Below are 19,752 nucleotides of genomic sequence, written 5' to 3'. Positions count from 1 at the left end.
TGGGAGACGTTTGACCTGCAGTCGCCTGCCAAAGCCAACGAAAAAACATCACTCAGTGTTTAATGCAGTCTTTTTCCTTTCTGCTGAGCTTCCACTGGAGCTACTTTCACATAAATTCATCAGAAAATATAGGTTCAGTTAAAAAGCTTAAGAAAATAAAATCATGACCGGTAGATTTACATGTTGTGTGATTGCGGAACACTTTCTCTGACTTACATTGGCAGAGTTTTATGACTTCCTGTTTGTCCTGCTCATTGTTGAAGTAACTTGGCTTCATTTGAGGAAACATTAAATTATAAATCATTTCTCCTGGCCTCTGAAAAAGTGTGAGAAACTCTTGTGGGTGTTTGTCGGTGGGTGGTTGACCGTGTGTGCGGGCCCTCCTATCCGTAGATAACATTGTGTTGGGCGGTTGGCTGGCTGGGGGGACCTGGGTGCATGAAATCATCCCGTATCAGGCCATGTGTTCCTCTGATAGAGACAGGGAGGGTGTAACCGTACTTTGAAATCTACCTCAAACCTTTAGGCTGCTCTTCCTGCAGCAAGCAATTTATACACCTCCAGATATGCAACACAAAAACTTTTAATACTTTACAAACTGTGTCTGTTAGATTTCATGGCAAGTTTGAAAGTCCAATTACGGGAGCAGTGTTGATAAAATGATCAAATCAAGGCACAAAACCCTCTTAAAATCCTACTTATTAAAGCTAATCTTATTGATTGTATTAAGGAACCCTGTTTGGCTCTGCCTCTGAAATGCTATTGGTGCTGCTATTGGCTGCAATAATCTATCAAGACATTATTAATCAATATATCTTCTTGTCAAAATGTTTGTTTACAGAATCATCATGGTAGCATTGCCCAGTGCTAAAACTAAAAAGCACAATACAGTTGAACACAAGCTTCATCATCTCATGTGGGCCATATTTCATTTCATTTCTAGAATTTGCTGCGGGCCAATCAAAAATGGATGGCGGGCTGAATTAGGCCCCAGGGCCATAGCTTGGACACAACTGGTGTAGATTACTGAGAATAAAAATGTTTTTTTTTTTTTATTCGACCATCAATAATACTCTTAAATTCCAGACAAAAATTCCTGAAAACTTTTGGGAAACCCTAGTAGGATTCCAGGAAAAATGTGAATGTGCCCTAGGAGATTACTGAGCATTCAGGAATCTCACCAAATGTTCTCATAAAATCTTTTAGGAAGAAATTTTGAAAGATGATGAAAATGAAAATTCCTTTATGGAAAAAATCCTGAAATTTTGACTTTTTGAATTCCCAATCAAAGTAGCATGGAAAATTTCTGATTGTAGAATTGATCCTCAGCGTTACTGTCTACAAAAATTCCCACAAATGTTCAAGTGAACACATCATAAAATTCCTTTATTTTAAAAATTATTCCAAGCAAAAAAATGTGGAAAAATTCCTTGAAAGTATTTTTCTGTGTAATAATTCCATGGAATTTTCCAAAAGTTTTGTTTTAAAGAATTAGCAATTTTTTTCCTTGACAATTCCAGAAAATTTTGGAAAATTTCACATTTTTTTTACTTTAACAAAAAACAATTGGGTAGGCTCGATAGTAGTCATGATGATGTGATATTGAACATTTCTGCCAATATTTATACCCAACATGTGGCTCTAAAAAGATTCCCATATCAGCTGTTAATGTTGGCTGTGCAAAAAAATTAAGAAGTGAAGTTTTAGGCTGGACCAACAGATTCCATTTCAACTCAGCAGTCAGAAAAATGAAGGAGCTGCTCTAAGATTAGGTCAATCAGGGAGAAATGTAAAAATCTTCATGGAACAGCCTATGAGGCCTCTTTTACAGCCAGTGTGGTGTCTATGTAGTCAGCGTTGTGTTACATTTGAGGAAAGGCCATGTGTCATTTTAGGAAATATCTAGGAATTCTCTGAGCTGATCAGGAAATCTGTGGGAAAGTGGAAACAACAAACAATGCCGACACAAACGAGTAAGAGAGAGGTTTACTTGTCACTTCCTGTGTGTTTCCAACCACCACCTTAACTTTAGCCGTCATCCTTGTGTTACTCTCATCCAGCCTCTCAGACACACACCCCGCACACATCCTCACCCATTAACGGCTCCTGTCTGCCTCCCACCCACCCCTTCCTTATTGTGTGCACACCATTTCTCCACCCCCTCCCACCGTGCCAGGGGTTACACACAGAGGAAGTTGCCCTTCCACTTCCTTACACTGGTGAGAACAATTCATGCTTCGTCTCTCAGACCAGACCTCTTGAAGCTGCCAGGTGAAGTGGTTTCCTGATGTCTGGTTCTTAAAGGTCTACAAATGTTGATAAAATATGAAGAATGGTCAAAAAGATTACTTTTTAAATTTAAGTTTTAAGGGGTTTTAAAAGAGGGAATTTTCTAAAATATCAAGCAAACTGTTGTGGGTCTACATCAGCCACCACAAGTCAAATGTAGACTAAGTCAATAGGAATGAGTAAATGTCATCAAGTAGCTCATCTTTACTTACAGTTAAATGTTCTTTGACACAGTTTTAATTTTGGCAGCTATTTTAAAATAAGCTTTTGCCTTTACATTAAAACTGTCTCCAGCTTTAGTCACATTGGAGTCATTTTCACTAGTTTATGTCTAGTTTTAGCCAAAAAAAAAGACCTTTAATTATTGTAATCAATATGTGCAAATCTAATTTTAACAAACTCAGAGGAAACACAGCCCCATGCCCCTTCTGAGATCCCCCATCTTAGGTGGCCTAGACCACAGGTTGGTAGCCAATAATATTGCGGCCAACATGTGAAAACTATACTTTCCTTGCTCCTTTCTGTCTTAGCGGACAGCCTCAACAAAGCAACTTCAAAGTCTGCACTCTATGACCAAAAAGATCTGCTGTGCACTCAGAGCCAGATCCACATAGGATAGACTGCACCATGATTTAGGCAGAATTAGTGCCCAGAACCTGCCCTGTTGTAAAATCCTATCCAAAACAAAACATGCACTACACACCAGTGCTAAGACACACAGACATAAGAAGCTGAGTGCAATTTGCACCTGTGATTGCTCAGTTTGCACCTGTGATTGCTCAGTTTGCACCTGTGATTGTAAAAAACTGTATGTCGGATCAGTGGCTTTGTGCAAAAGTCACAACAGACTGAAAAAGAGAGCCACAATTTTCAAACAAAGACCTCAAGATTCCTTACTGATGGGGTCCAGATACATGCATCCAAACTCCCGCCAAGAAAAGACAGGAGCGAATTTATCTTTATTCTGGTGAGTGCTCAAAACAAAACAGGGCTCTAACTTTTTGGTAAGAGCAGCAGAATGCATGAGTCCTGGCACTTATGATTAACAGTGTACACCATTGGTCAGTGTACTTTACAGCCAAAGGATTTTTAGTTTGTATTGAGACATCCAAAACAAGGAACAAGCAGCTTCCCAATAGCTGTCTAAAAATAGGATAGCAAAACATGGAAAACGAATCCTGGGTGCTTTCAGGAAGTTCAGTGTAAGGTTGAGAATAGGGTTGTTCCAATCCGATACCAGCATCGGAATTTTGGAAACAGCTGTTAATTTGATTTTGGATTTCCCATTTAAAAATAAAAAATCAGGTATCTGTTAAATACACAAACCACCAGCATAAACATACACACAAATGCTCAAAGTAATGATCAGTGGCACATAATCAGTGTCAAAGACTCACAATCTTTCTCCAAAGACATTGAATGTACTCAAATCTGGAGAATATACTGTAGACCTTCAGTATAGGTTCATGAAGACGGAGCTGCCTGTAGGGCTGAAAATCAGTAATCTATTAATTACTGGTGTAAAATCAGATATTGTTAATAATAACTAATTAGTTGAGACAAGTATGGTTGCAAATAAGTTTGATTATGACACACACAAAGAAAGTATTAGCTGCGAATCAGATCTGCCAAAACTTAAAAGGTCTCCCATGAACATAAATCATCCATCAAATCCAGACAGAGAAAGGCCACTTATTTAATACATGGGATCCAACGGCGTCAAACAGGCCAAAACTTCAGTCCTTGAACCACACAATTTAAAGCTTGAGAATGAGCTAATTAACAAATTTAAAACACACTTTTAAATAAAGAAAGAAAAAGACTTTGGCTGTTGGTCTAGCCTAAAACTTTATTAACTTCTTTGTTCCTACAGCCAGTATTTAAAGTTCATATGAGCAGATTTCTATCACCTAAATATCCATTGTCAGTATTAGCAGAAAAGTTCCTATCGCCAATACTATATTTCACATTTTAAGCTAATATCCGCCAATACCGATATGCCGAAAAAAATGTGTATTCCTGTTTATTTACATATGGGGCAAATACTAATCTGATTGTGAAATTTTTTGTATATTACCTAATTTATATACAGTGCTTAACCAATTTATTAGACCACCTGTCATATTTGTCTCAGAGACCATCCAGCATCATGAAGTGAGCTCTCCACGTTTTACCATTTTGAACAGGAATGAGGGATTTCAAACTGAATTCACCTTGTTATACCCAAATTTGAGCCGGCTCACTGGGCTTCTCTGAGAAGTCAGAAATTAATCAAGCGTAACATTCAACCACTAAAACTCAACTTTCTGTTCAGGAATGCAAGTAAATAACTATAATTTGACAAATTAATCAAGAAACATAAATGCGCTTTACTATTTTTCAGTTTCTTTGTAAATCAGTAAATTTGAAAATTCATGGATAACAATAATAATGATATTTTAGCATTAAAATATCATTTGGGTTAAAGAGCTTCTACATATTGGTGTATTAACCATTGCAGAAACATAAAAAAATGATTTTGGTAATTACCAATGCTGTTAATTTAGAGCAGCTGTGGCATAAACTTTACTTTGGGTGGTGGTCTAATAAATTTGTTAAGCACCGTACATATAAATGGAACGCTCTTGGGACGCAAGTGGCCGGGTGGGATGAGGCCTGGGTTCGAATCCAGCCTGTGGCGCTTCCCCGCATTTCTCTACCCAGTTCTCTCATCCCTGTTTCCGATTCTATCCACTGTCCTCCACTTTCAATAAAGGCATAAAAAGTCCAAAAATAAATCTAAAGAAAAAAAAAAACAGGACGCTGTCTGCTTCAACCACATGCTTTGTGGATTTCGCATAATCTGGAAAATGATCAAAATGCCTTCAAGTGGATTATCAGTTGCCAACTATGCTTCACATATCAAACATGAAACAGATAAAAGTCTATGTGAAATGTTCTGGCATTTTTTTGTGATTTTGTTAGAGATTTTGATAAATAAATCAATTCCAAAAAAGAGACAATTTTTCTGTCTATTATTTGAGCTATCAGGTTTTACTGGGTTAACTGAATCAAATTTTATTTAAGGCTCAAAAGGCAAGGCCCGAATGAAAACCAAATATTCATCAAACTCCCAGGAGAAGCATTATACCAGAAACATTACACAACAGAACACATGCACAAGACAATAGAGGCCCCCTTCTAATAGCTGAGCTCCCTCACCGACACAGGAGGGTGGTGTGTGCTGGTTCTGTGACAGGACGTGGAAAGGGAAGCACAAATGCAGGTAGTCAGTCCAAACACTCCGATCTTCTCACCATTTAAACAAACCGCTTGATTTTGTAATCTTACCAACGATCGACTTGTACTCAGCTCTCCAACAAACTGTACAATAGCCGGTAAAAAATATTTACAGAGGGACAAACTTTACATTTCAACACCACTTTTCAATCGTAATGCAGGATTTTACATCAAATTGTATGCCTGTAGCTGCTTTCACATGCCAGTTCCTGCAGTGAAGTGTGTTTAAGAGGCCGGGTGAAGCACGTCCAAGCTCTAAATGACCCTGAGACTATCGTCTGTGAGACAGTGGCCCGGTCCAAATTCAACAAATCTGAAAACAATGGTGGAACCCAAGTCCAGCTGGGCAACAAGAACTCTGCCCTCACTGACACAATGTTATGACCTATGACCAGATATGACATATGTTTTAGGACCCAAGTGTAATTGTTTCATGTCCACATGTGTCTGTGTCTGCGTACATACTAGTGTCTATTAAACTGATTCTGGAGTGGAACGGGTTTCTGTCTGACATCACAGGGTCTAGCTCCTTTATCAACCTTCATCATAAGTTTCCGTTCACTGATACTGAAGGGAATGGCTGCAGTGTCACAGATGTTTACTCTGTGATTTTTGGATGCCTTGGTGAATGGTTAAAAACTTTCTCACCATCACAGGAAAGAAACGATTTGTCGGTTCTCAGAGGAAATGAGAAATTGCGAGGGAAGAATGTTCAAACTTGAAAATGAAAAAGGTTGTATGAAACAAAGAAAGCTACCGGTAAATAATGACTATCTTGACGTCTATTAGCTCCACTCAAAACAAAAGAAATGGCTCCAAACAGATGACTCATGAAAAAAAAGAAAAAGAAAAATAATGGCTTTGTGACAGAGGTAGTAGGTCACAGGAACACAAAGAGAATTGATGGGACCCACACATAACGGTACAAATATGTTTTGAGTAAAGTTAAAGCACTAAACAAACAAGAGTTTAGAAACAAGTGTGTCTCTGTCTTTAAGCATAAGCCTTGTGCCATTGAGGTCTTAGCTTTGTGCTGTCATAGGACTCGGCTCTGCCCCCAGGTCATGTGGTATCTGTGAAGGGCATCGCTGATACCATCTCTTTAAACCCACTGTGAATGCCTCCAGTCTGTGTATGTGAGCCTACGTATGACACAGACACTTCATGTGAAGTTCATGTGATTAAAAAAAGAGGGAGAAAAAAGCAGTAAAAGTCAGAAGTCTTGATGTTTATTTTTTCTGCTTTGTTTAAAGACATTCAGTCGCTGTTGATAGTGTTTCCCTCTGAAGAAAATCCAAACTAAACTGAAAGGCGAGGAATTACTCTGACAATCTAAGCCTTCTCTTCTGAAGCTTTTAAACTAACATTTACTGTCAGATTCTACAGGATGTAAAATTCTAGCATCAAATGTCTGACCTGCTTTGTATTAGTGGACAGGCACAAATCTGCTGCTTCCAAGTCCTCTATTAACTAAATGATGCCCCCTGTCAGCTTCAATACATTGCACAAATCAAGCTGGGAGTGTGAAATGCATGAAGGCAGACACATTTTTTGACTGCAGCACTGCACACACACTGCATACTTTCTAAAGTAGAGCAGAACTGTACATTCTGAGGTTTAACTTGAGCTGATGCTGCACTTTACACAGCAAAACCTGTGCAGTCAAATGAACACAGTCAGAGTTAATGCTGATCCTTTTACAGTGTCTATATGGGCCCACACCACAGAGTGTTGACTTGACTCTTTCTAGAGATTTGGTACATTAACACTAATTTAGAGTCATCACCGAATCTTTCTGGAGCTTAAAATTGAGTTGTCTTAACACTAACCGGTGTTACTTTAATTCAATGCTTCTTTGTAGTAATAAAAATTCCCTCTTCTGGTGGATTATTTTAAACTAGTAAAGTATTATCCTTATATTAACACAGTAATATTTATGTATTAGTTGTTAAAATAAAGGGGAAATATAGTTAAAATTTATTTCCTTACATTTTACCCTTTATAAGCTGCCATGCAACAAGTCCACCAGAGCATATGTTAACATTTTTGCATGCTGTAGTGCCATTTTTTGAGTATTTGAATTGTCTATACACCAATACAACCCGTAGAACCCACATTTTAATGATATGTACAGTGCTTAACAAATTTATTAGACCACTCTCACCCTAACCAAAGTAAGGTTTATGCCACAGCTGCCCTAAATTAACAGCATTGGTAATTACCAAAATCATTTTTTATGTTTTTGCAATGGTTAATACACCAATGTATAAAAGCTCTCTAACCCAAATGACATTTTTAATTATAAAATAAAATTATTATTGGTATCCATGAATTTTCAAATTTAATGATTTACAAAAAACTGAAAAAATAGTAAAGCACATTAATATTTCTTGATTAATATGTCAAATTATAGTTATTTACTTGCATTCCTGAACAGAATGACTTTTAGTGGTTGAATGTTATGCTCGATTAATTTCTGACCCCTCAGAGAAGCCCAGTGAGCTGGCTCAAATTTAGGTGAATTCAGTTTGAAATCCCTCATTCCTGTTCAAAATGATAAAATGTGGAGAGCTGACTGGAAATGAAAGCACATCATGATGCTGGATGGTCTCTGAGACAAATATGACAGGTGGTCTAATAAATTGGTTAAGCACTGTATGTGATAAGTCCATAGTAACAAATTAAATTGCTCAAAAGTGCCCATAAAAAAAAAAAGAAAAAAAAAAAACACAAGAAAAATGAAAAGCGTTTATTTATTTTACACATTTTCCTAAATACAGAGATGTCATAGCTGTATCCCTCAAAACTGTGATTGTAAAAGTTGCACAAGATCATTTCAACCCACAAAAAATGATTTTGAGTATGTTCATAACTTCACTTTTAAATATGCTCACTTTATAAACTGTGGCAAAAACAAAAATAAAATTAAGTTGTCCTCAATTCGTAAAAAGACAGCATCTTTTTAAAAACTAAATTATTTACAGTAGTGCAATCAAATTTCTAAGTGTGCCAGATACTTTTGAGCATATGTTTGCAGAAGACCATGTTGAAACAATACTGAGTGCGACTCGCACCTGCAAGACAACAACACACTTTTAGCCTTGATTATATTATATTGGTTTTGATGTATGCGCTTTGTACTACATTTCTGCAAAAGAAGGAAGGACATTTCTAAAAGAAAACAGAACTGTGGAACACATTGACTGTGTGATATGTTGGTGTTACTCCTCTGGTTTTATATACAAAAACAATTATTTCTCTATCTCATTTGGTTACAATTCTATCCGCAGTTACAAATTAATATGCAAATGGAAGCGTTGCCAATCCCGTATGTTTTAAAGGGTTAAGTTGTAAATTTGACGTTTTATACAAAACTAACACATTTTACTGATCACTAACACATTAGAATGCACTTTTCATAACTAGAGAAGGACTCAGAGAGCGCAGACCTCCACCATTAGCCCTATCTCCCAATAGTACAGAATCATTAAAAAAATTCCTGGATCCAGACGGTGATCCGGATCAGTCCCAAAGTCTAATCAGTTCTTCCTTATGCCATTTCTGACATTTCCTGAAAATTTCATCCAAATCTGTCTAGAACTTTTTGAGTTTTGTTGCAAACTAACTAACTAACTAACTAACAAACAAACCCTGCCGATCACATAACCTCCTTGGTGGAGGTATTACTTAAGATTGCCATTTTGTTTTGGACACCTATGGCTAAGTCAGGTGTTCTCTGGTAAGGATGCAGCAAAGAGACAAATAAAGTTTGGAAATATCTTTGGATGAGAATCTGCTCATCGCTCTTTCCTGTAGATCATCCCTTGCCACAGGCTGGAAAAAACTTCCTCATAGGATGACTTCACTCATGGTGCAGCAGTGTCTAACATCAAAACAAAAATAATATGAGCAAAGATATCGCAGCAGTGATCACTTTACAAAAGGCAACACATTACATCTAAAAACAGGTAAATACTTCTAGAAATCTCTTAATGCATCTAAATACTTTGCCCAAGGGCATGATGGAAAACATCAACCCCCCCAGATTTGAAATGACAATGGGCCAAGCTCAGATCATTTGACTCTCTAACACTAAAGGCCATTAACCTCAGAATGAGGTTTAAATTACACTTTAGTGGTTAAAATCAACTCTGAAATGTTTAAAACTGAGAATTTAAAATGCCATTTTTTGCTGTGCACATCTAACATTAAGACTATTTATTTATCTTAATTTTATTATTTTTTAAGATTATTTTTGCCTTCAAACAGCTTGGAGAGACAGGAAATAGGAGGAGAGAGTGAGGGAAGGCATGCACCAAACTGCGCTGGGACTGGGAATTGATCCCATGACCAGTACGTCGAGGTCTCTAGCCTTTAAGGCTGCCTGCTCTATTAGCTGAGCTGAGCTCTATTATCTTACTGCCACGTAAATCCAACGAAAGATCTAAGCCAAAAATAATTCTGCAACTCTTCCACATTTTACTAATTCATCTGCCATGAAAATTCCAGTTTCCATCCGTTTGAATTCTGACGATTATTTGCTATTTTGCTGTTTTGGTCTCCACCAATTATGGAGAAAAAAATATCTTGCATAAACTTGCAAAGCCAATGGGTTGGCCAGATTCCATGTCGGTCATCAGGTAGATCCATTTTGCAAAGCTCCAATCTGAAACAATCATGCTAAGTTTGAAAACAAATGGACCAATCAGCTTCACTTGAGGAGAACAAGGTCGCAGGTATAGGCATGGCTTAGATGCCGGTTAACAATGGCAACAGTTAAAGTGATTAGCGCAAATGTAGTTGTAAGACTGCAGTTTTTTAATAAAAATTAGCCAAAATTTCTCAACCCCTTAGAATTCTGGTTAAAATTAGCCAAAAACGCCTATCCAGGAATACCTAATTAAGTTGAATGCTGTGTTTGAAACATTTGGAGTCCAAGCACATAAAAGATGCCGTTAGAAAGGCAACACTCTGAAGTTTCTTCCAAAACTGTCACACTCACTGTTGCTGTAACTGGTACTGGGTAATACAGCAACAAAAATTTGCTGTCTGAATTTGTATTGTGATACAATAGGTCTGTAGTTGACTATTTTAAAGGCCCATCCCTTGATAGGCCTTTAAAAATTCATATATTTCTGCATATTTATCACTTAGAGAAATGAGCCCCCCAAAGTCATGAAAATCATGGCTGATTTCTCTGTGAAATAATTTTCAGAAAACAAAACTTTAATATCCACTAGATTCTGCAGTTAATATGGAGAATTAATCTAAGTGTCATTGTCACTGGGATGACTAAATAGAAAGATGACTGCATGGTCCGATTAGAAATGTGATCATTTATGGTCATAGATGTTACATTTTTAGTTGCACTCTATAAAGTTGTGAAAACTCATCTAAGCATGTTGGCATGGCACTTTGGATCTTTGATGAGCCAAATGATAAGGCACAGTTGCTTAACTTAACTCTTGATACAACACCCAGGCCCTTATTTAAAAAATACATATATTTTGGGGCTTTTATGGCTTTGTTTTATAGAGGACAGAGGCTAGAGCCAGAAATAGGGATGATAGAGTGAGACATGGGATAGAGGCTGCAGGCCAGACTTGAGCCAGAACCACCCACTTACATGGGGTGTGGCCTAACCACTAGGCCATATGTGCCCTAAAATATATTTGTTTTGGTGAAAAAACAAAATAAGTAACTTACATGATGAACAAAGGATACACTTATTGTGAAAATAAGGGCCAACACTGATGTTCAAAATAACAATTCAGCTTATTTCCAATGCCAATGTTTATGTCATCACTCCTTTTAATTTTTAGGACTCATTTATGCTCTACATTTGAAACACATGGAAAATTTAGCTGTGTTCATTTCATCTGTATTTTGTTTATTCTCTCAAAGGTTATAGATGACCAAATGTTGCACCATCACCACTAGTTGTGGGGGCAAGAAGAATCATTTGAAAAATGGCAGAACTTATAAAAACTTTTTAGTGAGAAAATAGTTGTGTTAATTGTTTAAAACTCCATACATATGATGTTCACTCACCTGGGCACAGAGTCAGAAGACTACATCAGCACAGCTGGGCAGAGGACGGCCAGGGCAGCATTGAAGGAATTGTGGAGGTCTGTGTGAGACAGTGACCTCCTGTGGATTCATTTTCCAACATCCCCCTAAATGTACCAGTCGCATGTTATGCATTTTTGTACATAAAAAGAGCATAGTAAGTCTTAAGAATTTCACAGCACCAACATTTTGTATTCTGCTTGATCCATGACAAAAGATTCGAGTCTAAGAAAGAAAGCAAAAGAGGACCAATACTTGCCTTAACCTTTGAAATGTACATAGCATTTTCAAAATAACACCATTGGTAATTTTCTGGGGAGTTGTGCCAAGGGTCCTTTGACATGTATGTACTGTATGTGGGTGCTAATGCATGGCCTCTCAAACTTTTCAGGGCTAGGGACCCCTTACAGGGCAGACATTTTTTTTAAGGACCCCCACATAATCCTCACGCTGATTAAACATATGAACTGCCATTTGTACTCCTAGATGCTGTATTTTTAACTCTTTAACCCAAATACAAAAGCTCTTGTCCAGTTGAGTGAGGCTTCGTACTGAGCCTTTTCTGAGGTTGTGGTCATGTTCACCATTCGTGTTTTCTGGTGAATGTAGTCCTCACCAAACCTTGCAAAGCAGATGGATATGCCCCTTTCCTTGTTTTTCACTGGCAAATCCATCTTGCAAAGCTCCCATTTGAACCGTCTGGGCCCGGTTAGATAGTGACAGGACCAATCAGCGACAAGGGGCAGTACTTTCAGGCACAGCAGAGTCGTGACGTAAACAAGCAGCAGCAAGAGCTGGTGCAGTTATGGAGGAAGAGATTAGCGTGGATGCTGCTAAAGTGCCAGTTTTATCAGAACTTGACAACATTTCTTTGTTAAAAGAAGAACAAAGAACAGCAGTGAGTTGATTTCTTTTCAAAAACGACAAAAGTCAAGTACTTACATGTCTATAGTCGCCATGTTTCGCGTTATTCTCAGTAGCTGCACATGCGCAGCTCTATAGCTGCTACGTCACGTGTTTTGTTGCTCTGATTGGCCCGTAGAGATGTGACAGAACGTCCACCCAATCACACTCTGACTTTTTTTCAATGCCTTTGCCTTTTCTCAAACTTTTCCTATTGAAGCTTTACCAGATGGATGTGTGATACACATCCATCTGGCGAGCCAGGTTAGTCCTCACCCTTTCATCAGAAAAAATCTTTTGTTTTGTCCTTAAACTCTTCATGCTTTGTTATCAGATGTTGCTTTAGCTTGGCGGACTTCAAGGCGTCACATGAAGACATTTTGGTCTTCTGTCGCTGTTCTCAATAAAACCAAACTCAAGATAGCTGTGATCATATTTTCTCTTTAGCTGGTTTGGGCAGAGCATCACTTGATGAAGTGGATGCGCTTAAATGTTAATCCATTTTTGCTAGCTGGACCTGCACACCAAATGTGTCCTCAGCAAAGTGACTTATGCGTGACAAGTTTTTATCAGCCCAAAGCTGACTTATGTGGGAGAGATTGATTTGGTAAGGTAATTTTATGGCATTGTGGTCCCTATATGTATTTATTTGCTTTTAATGACATGGCATTACTTTGATAATTTATCCTAAATTATTTCGCAGACCCCCAAGCTCTAAATCGTGGACCCCCAGAGGTCCCTGGACTTCAGTTTGAGAGCTACTGTGCTAATGTCTGCATATGTATTGTAATGTATGTGTATGTTTATTTGTGTGTGTAAATATGGATGTATGAGTCTTTGTATGAGTAATGTATTACTGACCGATTTTGTCTTAACAGTTTTATTTTGAAGGTTGTACTGGCACTGATTTTCCTGCTTCCTGTATTTTAGGTGTTCTTTTGCTCTTTGTTCACAACACTGAAGAATACAACAAGTTGAAACATGTCAGTTGTGGCTAGTTTATTACACAGGTGACAAACTCTGAAATCTCCGTTGACTCAGCAGTTAGGCATACTAGATTGAAATTAAACTGAAGGACAAACAGATTGGCTACTGATGTCAGTTCACGCCACATTATTTGCTTATGGCTGTTGTAGGTGAAAAGGGTTGATATCGTCTGATACTGATGTGTAACCAATGCATCAGTACATCCTTAGGATGCCTGGGATCATAGGTGTGTTCCTTGTACTTACAGATTGATTATATGTGTCATTGTTGTCTCCAATTTCTGCCTGTTTTCTGCAGATTTATAAAGTTTCTTTGCTTCCTCCTCGTCTGGTGCTGCCAATTTCCCCGGTGCTGAAGTTCCTGTTTATAAATCCCCCTGAATATAAATGGTTGGAGACAGACAGACTTCTTTTCTACACTAAAGGCTATAGCTGAGAACTGAACCTGTAATCATAAAACCAACAGAGACTTCTGTGGACATTTATTCTGGTTCAAAAATCAAACATCTGTTAGAAGTGCTTATTATATGAAAAATCAGTTAAAAAATAAAAAACAACATAGCTCTGCAGAGTGGGTGGGAGATGTTTCTTGTATAAAGGGCCAAATCAAACCAACCTCCTGCCAACATGTGTCAGACACACATAATGCATATTGTTAGAAGAAATTCATGTATTTAACCAAATAACATTGATAAGGTGAGGTACAAAGTAAGATTTCAGTTACTTCCTGTCTTTCAAAGGCCCTGCGTGCAGGAAGCGCGTGGCACCATCGCGCCGTAGGCAGATCGACGCATGATATGTTTGTTAGCGTGTTAGCATTCTGATTAACGGCCAGTTGGTACCCTGCTTCGGAGGTCTAATCTAGCCTCACGCCTCACTGCACGTGCTCAATAGAGTCCGCACCCTGCATCATGACATCATGTCTTTGTGTGAAATCCCGGTGCCATTCACAGGCCCACCGTAGGGCTTAGTGTGCGAGCGTCCACTATACCAACACACAGGTCTTTAAAGGGAGTCCTCTGGTCCCCCAGCTCGGTGGATACACCCTGATGCCTCTACAGAGCTCTGAACATAGCTTCTATCCTCCAACACAACGGGATGAGCCCATGTGCAGGTCAAGGCCCAGAGGAGAGCGCATTTTGAGAGACACGTTTTGTTGGAGACATTATGCTCCCGGATATTCAGTATGGAGGCAAGCTAAAGCTATCCAGTCAGCTAACATTCAGGTTGATGTTCTTGGACGCCATGCCATTAAGAGAAAAGCTTGACATATGATTCAACATGACAGGATAGCGCCGCATACTTGTTTTTGCTCTTAGATTACATCATTCATTTGCTAAAAGCGGTGGGATCAGTGAAGCTCAGTGTGGAGGCCAAATCTGCCACAAACCGCCAGATCAGAGAGCAGACATCAGGAGGTGGACGTTCGAGTTCACCAGCCTGGTGATGTCACCTGTAACAGATAACGCCATTGGCTGGGGGACAGCTAGGGCTGGCCTTCAGAAGATGGGCAGACACATTCACAAAAGAAGCCTTTGTTGATTGATGGTTTCTGATTTTGACCACTGTTACATGTGACCTGTTGTATAAGGTCAGATTCATTGACCATCTGAGGACAAAATAAAATTCTCTTAGGAATGGTATTAAAGGACAATATTGCATTTCTTTCCTTTTCTATTCTGAAAATATCATCATTAAAATTTAAACTGAGAGAAAATATTTCTCATAAAAACTGAATAAAAATGAGTGCAGTAGATGTTTTTTCACATAAAAGTTTAAACACTAATCAATCAGTAATTAACCTGCTGTCTAGTCAATATTTATGGCTCATAAATGCATCATGCATGACTTTTAATGGCTCCAACCTTAAAACCCAAAGTGGAGACACATCAGATTTTACAGAAAACCTTATTGTTCAAACTCTGCTGGGTCCAAGCAGTATAGAACAATTGTGGAACCTGGAAATTAGATTGTGCAAAGGGAAATGAGTTGTGTAATTGAAAGCAAACTGTGTGTTTCATACGACTGTGTGTTTATTTTGTTCCTTCCTTGAGTTTGGTGCATCACTGGTTTACCGGCAGAACATGTTTCAACAGTTTAGATAACAGACAAACAAAAGCTCTTCAAATAAACTTTTCCAAAGTTCAAGTTTGGCTTTTAATGAATGTGTTAAATGCTGGCACACAGAAATAGTATGGCTGATATATATCAGATCTGGGCTTTTCAGAATTGTACGGTTCTGAATTATAACACAATGTGTAGTTACAATGTATAGAACAACAACATCCTGTTACCCCTGCTGCTGACGTGCTGATAGAGGCGTATAAAAACACTTTTGTTAATGTTAATAAAGACAGATGTATCATGTCGAACATAAATCTCAAAAGTTTGAGACTACAGAAGGTTGACCTATTTTACCAGTTTAGCAAAAAAGGCAGAAAAGAACAGTGCTTATGTCTTATCCAATTCAAATTTGAATAAATGTTTTTTTTTTAATCAAAACATGCATTTCTACTATAACGTAAGAACAGTATTTTGTCCTGGAAAACCAGGAGATTTGTAAAGTTTAAATAAGTACAATCAGATTATAGCCTACATAAAATAAATGTAAGTGACTATTGCTCAATGGTTGATCTCATTTCATTAAAAATAAGTTTTCATTTGAGGTTTCTTTAAGCACACACACAATCAGTTATTAGGGATAACATCTCTGGAACAACATTATACAGTTCCAAGAACTTAAATGATCCATTTAAACATCAATATATTTCTGCTTATCCAGGGCTGTTTGCAATAGCAGCAGGCTAACAAAGTCAACTCTGACCCTCCAGATTGTTTTCGAACACGTCCTAGGGTCTTCTGAAACAATCTTAGGCCAGAATGAAAATAAAGTCTCTCCAGTAAGTTCTGGGTCTGCCCTGGCTTCCCCTCCTAGCTGGACTAGCCCAGGAGACCTCCACAGGGAGGTGGCTGTCAGGCATCCTGATCAGATGCCTCAACCACCTCAGTTGACTCTTTTAAATGCTAAGGCACAATGGCTCAACCCATATCTCCCCCAGGATGTCTGGACTCCTTGCCCTATCTCTAAGGCAGGGGCAAGCTACCCTCCTGAGGAAACCCTTTTGGACTGTTTGTATCCACGATCTGATTCCATCTGTCACAACCAAAAGCTAAAGACTATAGCATTGGTTTATACATTTACATAGGCCATAAAGGTAATTAGAGTTTACAAAATCTAAAATTAAAAAGGAAAATGTAATTAGCAGGAATTTATTCTCAAAACTCCTGTAAGGAACTTTTAGTGTTGACTTTGGCACCCCCTGTGGACAAAGTGATTTGCCTTATCTCTTTGCCAATCCTGTCCCGAACAAGCATTTAGCCTTAACATGATATTTATCGCAAAACTTTGTTGTGGAAAACGTACATATTTTTTCAGAAAACCTGAACCTTCACTACACTATAGCAGCTGTAACAGACATTAAAATGTACAAGTTTAAAATGATAACTATTGCAGCTTATGGTCTGTATTGCTTTAACAGGTCATTAAGAGTAATAAGGACTTCAGTTGTGTTCAAGCCAGCTAAAAACTCCTCTCAGGGGTTAGATATATCAGATAAATATCAGTTCTTTTGTTGTTCAGCTATTTAGTCTAAATTGTATTTTTTGAGCAGGTGATATTAAGATGATTATAAATGACCCAACAAGAAAACATCCTAAAAATCCCAGAGGTGGGGCGCAGGTGGCCGAGTGGTTAAGGCGTGCGGCCCATGTACGCGGACGGCCCGGGTTTGAATCCAGCCTGAGGCACTTCACCTCATGTCTCTCCCCCGCTGTCATCCCTATTTCCGACTCTATCCACTATCCTCCTCTATCAAATAAAGGCACAAAAATGCCAAAAATAAACCTTAAAAAAAAAAAAAACAACCCAGAGGTGCATTAGAATTTTATTGCTGTTTTTCTTTATTAATGTTTCAACAGACACATGTATTTAAACCACACATTTGCTACATTAAGGCATAACTGCAAAATGTCAAGAATTATTAAAGTAGACATCATATTTTATGTAGAGATGCACGATATTATTGGTCTGGTAATGTATCGGCAGGTATTAGCTTAAAAAGGCAAATATCGGTATTGGCAGTTTGCCTGTGTAGTTCAGCATTTATTGACTGTAAATTTTGTCCTTATATACTAGTAAATTAGTGGAGTTTTAGGCTGAACCAACAGACCTATGTCAGGTGAGGTCTTTTTCTTTATTTATCCTCATTCGTCAACTTTAAAGAGTTTTTTATGGACAACATTTTGTTTCCTTGGTCATCCTTAAACCTTAAAGTGTCCAAAAGGACTAAATTTTTTTTCTCCAAAAAGCATGTTTAAATATCGGTATCGATATCAGTATCGGCTAAATGAATCTGTACATATCAGCATATCGGATATCGACAAAAATCCAATATAGTGCATCCCTAATTTTCTGTATTTGAGAGGCTATGAGGCTTATTGGTTGTATTTCAGCAAACTCTGAGATGATTTTATAATGGGCTCTGGTGATACTTAGAAAGTGATGACAAGCCTCTGTAAGCTCTGCAGCAGCTTTTTATCTGTTTAAACATCTGTGGAATGACTGGGAGATCAAAGATCGCTGCTTATTGTTTTTCTTCCCTGAGCCGGGAAAGTTTGACTAACCAACCTAATAGAGACATTTCACCATGTCCTTTCGCTCAATGGCTCACATTCTTCACATTCCAGCTAAGTGACACGGATATGATGATACACACACAAACACATATGCATGTAAAGAGTTGGAATCAGTCATCTACTAAGTTAAATCTTACTCAGTTGAATAAACTGCACAGTTAAGAATGCTTTATCACCTATAGACACGCATTTTTAAATAAGCTGAAATTAAAAAAAAAGATCTTGTTACAACTCATCTCTGATTACAAATATGAAAGCAACATTTTATATTTTTAGGAAGAACACAGACTGTGCAGACTGTTAGGTATAACTTAGAGACAGTGTTGAGTAATACCAACTATCTTTATTTCCTCAGTTGTTTAATCCTGCAAAATATATTTTTTCTGGTTTAAGGACTACAAAATGCTAAAACGAATTTGATGTGCCAAGTTGTGATTTTTTAAATTGTATTTAAAGTATTAAAAACTTTCCTGGCATGATATAATAAAAGTATTTGTCATTATGCCCTTTGCAGTGGATATGGAAGTCGGAAAACCTAACCAGAACACAGATAAAGACACTTTTCTTCTGAAAATGCATGCATAGCTTAAATAATTTATTTTGTCTTTTAAAGCCAGAGCAGAAGGAAGAGAGCTGCATGCGTGATATATTAAGATTTGTTTGGATTATTAAATAAAAAGGAAAAAACAAGCCAAAAAATGGTCTAACAGATGAAGTATTAACACAAGAGCATTTATCTAACATTTACGTTTAGCAGAAATTAACCTGTTAGGAATAGTTAATGTCCAGTGTTACATATGAGGACACAGTATCTCCTTCATTTGTGCCCGAGCCGATAGTTCGTCACTGACCTGCCTCTGCTGCAATGCTGGGCATGGCTGGAGGCTGGAGACACATCAGCTGCTGCTATTCATCTACTGTATCAGTGCTTCTACATACAGTATACTGTATATGTGTGAGGAAGTTGGATGCACAGAGCCAGGCTGCTCTTCTGTGGACTCGGTGCCCCGGCCGTACAGTGTCCATGATGGTGTGGGAGCCTGAGGCCTGCTCCCATACATCCCTGCTCTGGCCCTGTTGATCCTATTGTCTCCTGCGTCACCACACGTCGCCCGGCAAATAAAGGCCGTCTGGCTCCAAGCTTAAATATTGCAGCAAACTAAAAACCAACCATCAGAGCCGATTCATTCACATCTGCTCAGTGGGGCGACAAGGACGGGGCTTTAGGTGGGAAAGAGGGCAGAAAAAAGTTCACTTTCCCCTGCCGGGTGCCAAGAGAACGGGACAGGACTCAACCTCGCCGGAGCCGCAGCTGTGGCAAGTTGCCCATTTGATTACATTTAATTGATATTATACCTTATAGAAGAGGGAACTATAGCTTATAATTAATTTCTTTTTGTTGTTTTTTATGCAGTAGATATTCTTGGGAATTCTTTACAGAGCTACAGACATTTTTTGTATTGCTGCACGGCTAATTAGTCACTGTAAAAAGTGTTAAGGTTAAGAACAACAAGTTAATTCAAAGTTAAAT

This window comes from Cheilinus undulatus, linkage group 15, assembly GCF_018320785.1.
Source record: "Cheilinus undulatus linkage group 15, ASM1832078v1, whole genome shotgun sequence".
NCBI lineage: Eukaryota > Metazoa > Chordata > Actinopteri > Labriformes > Labridae > Cheilinus > Cheilinus undulatus.
Note: the sequence above shows the minus strand (reverse complement) of the source record.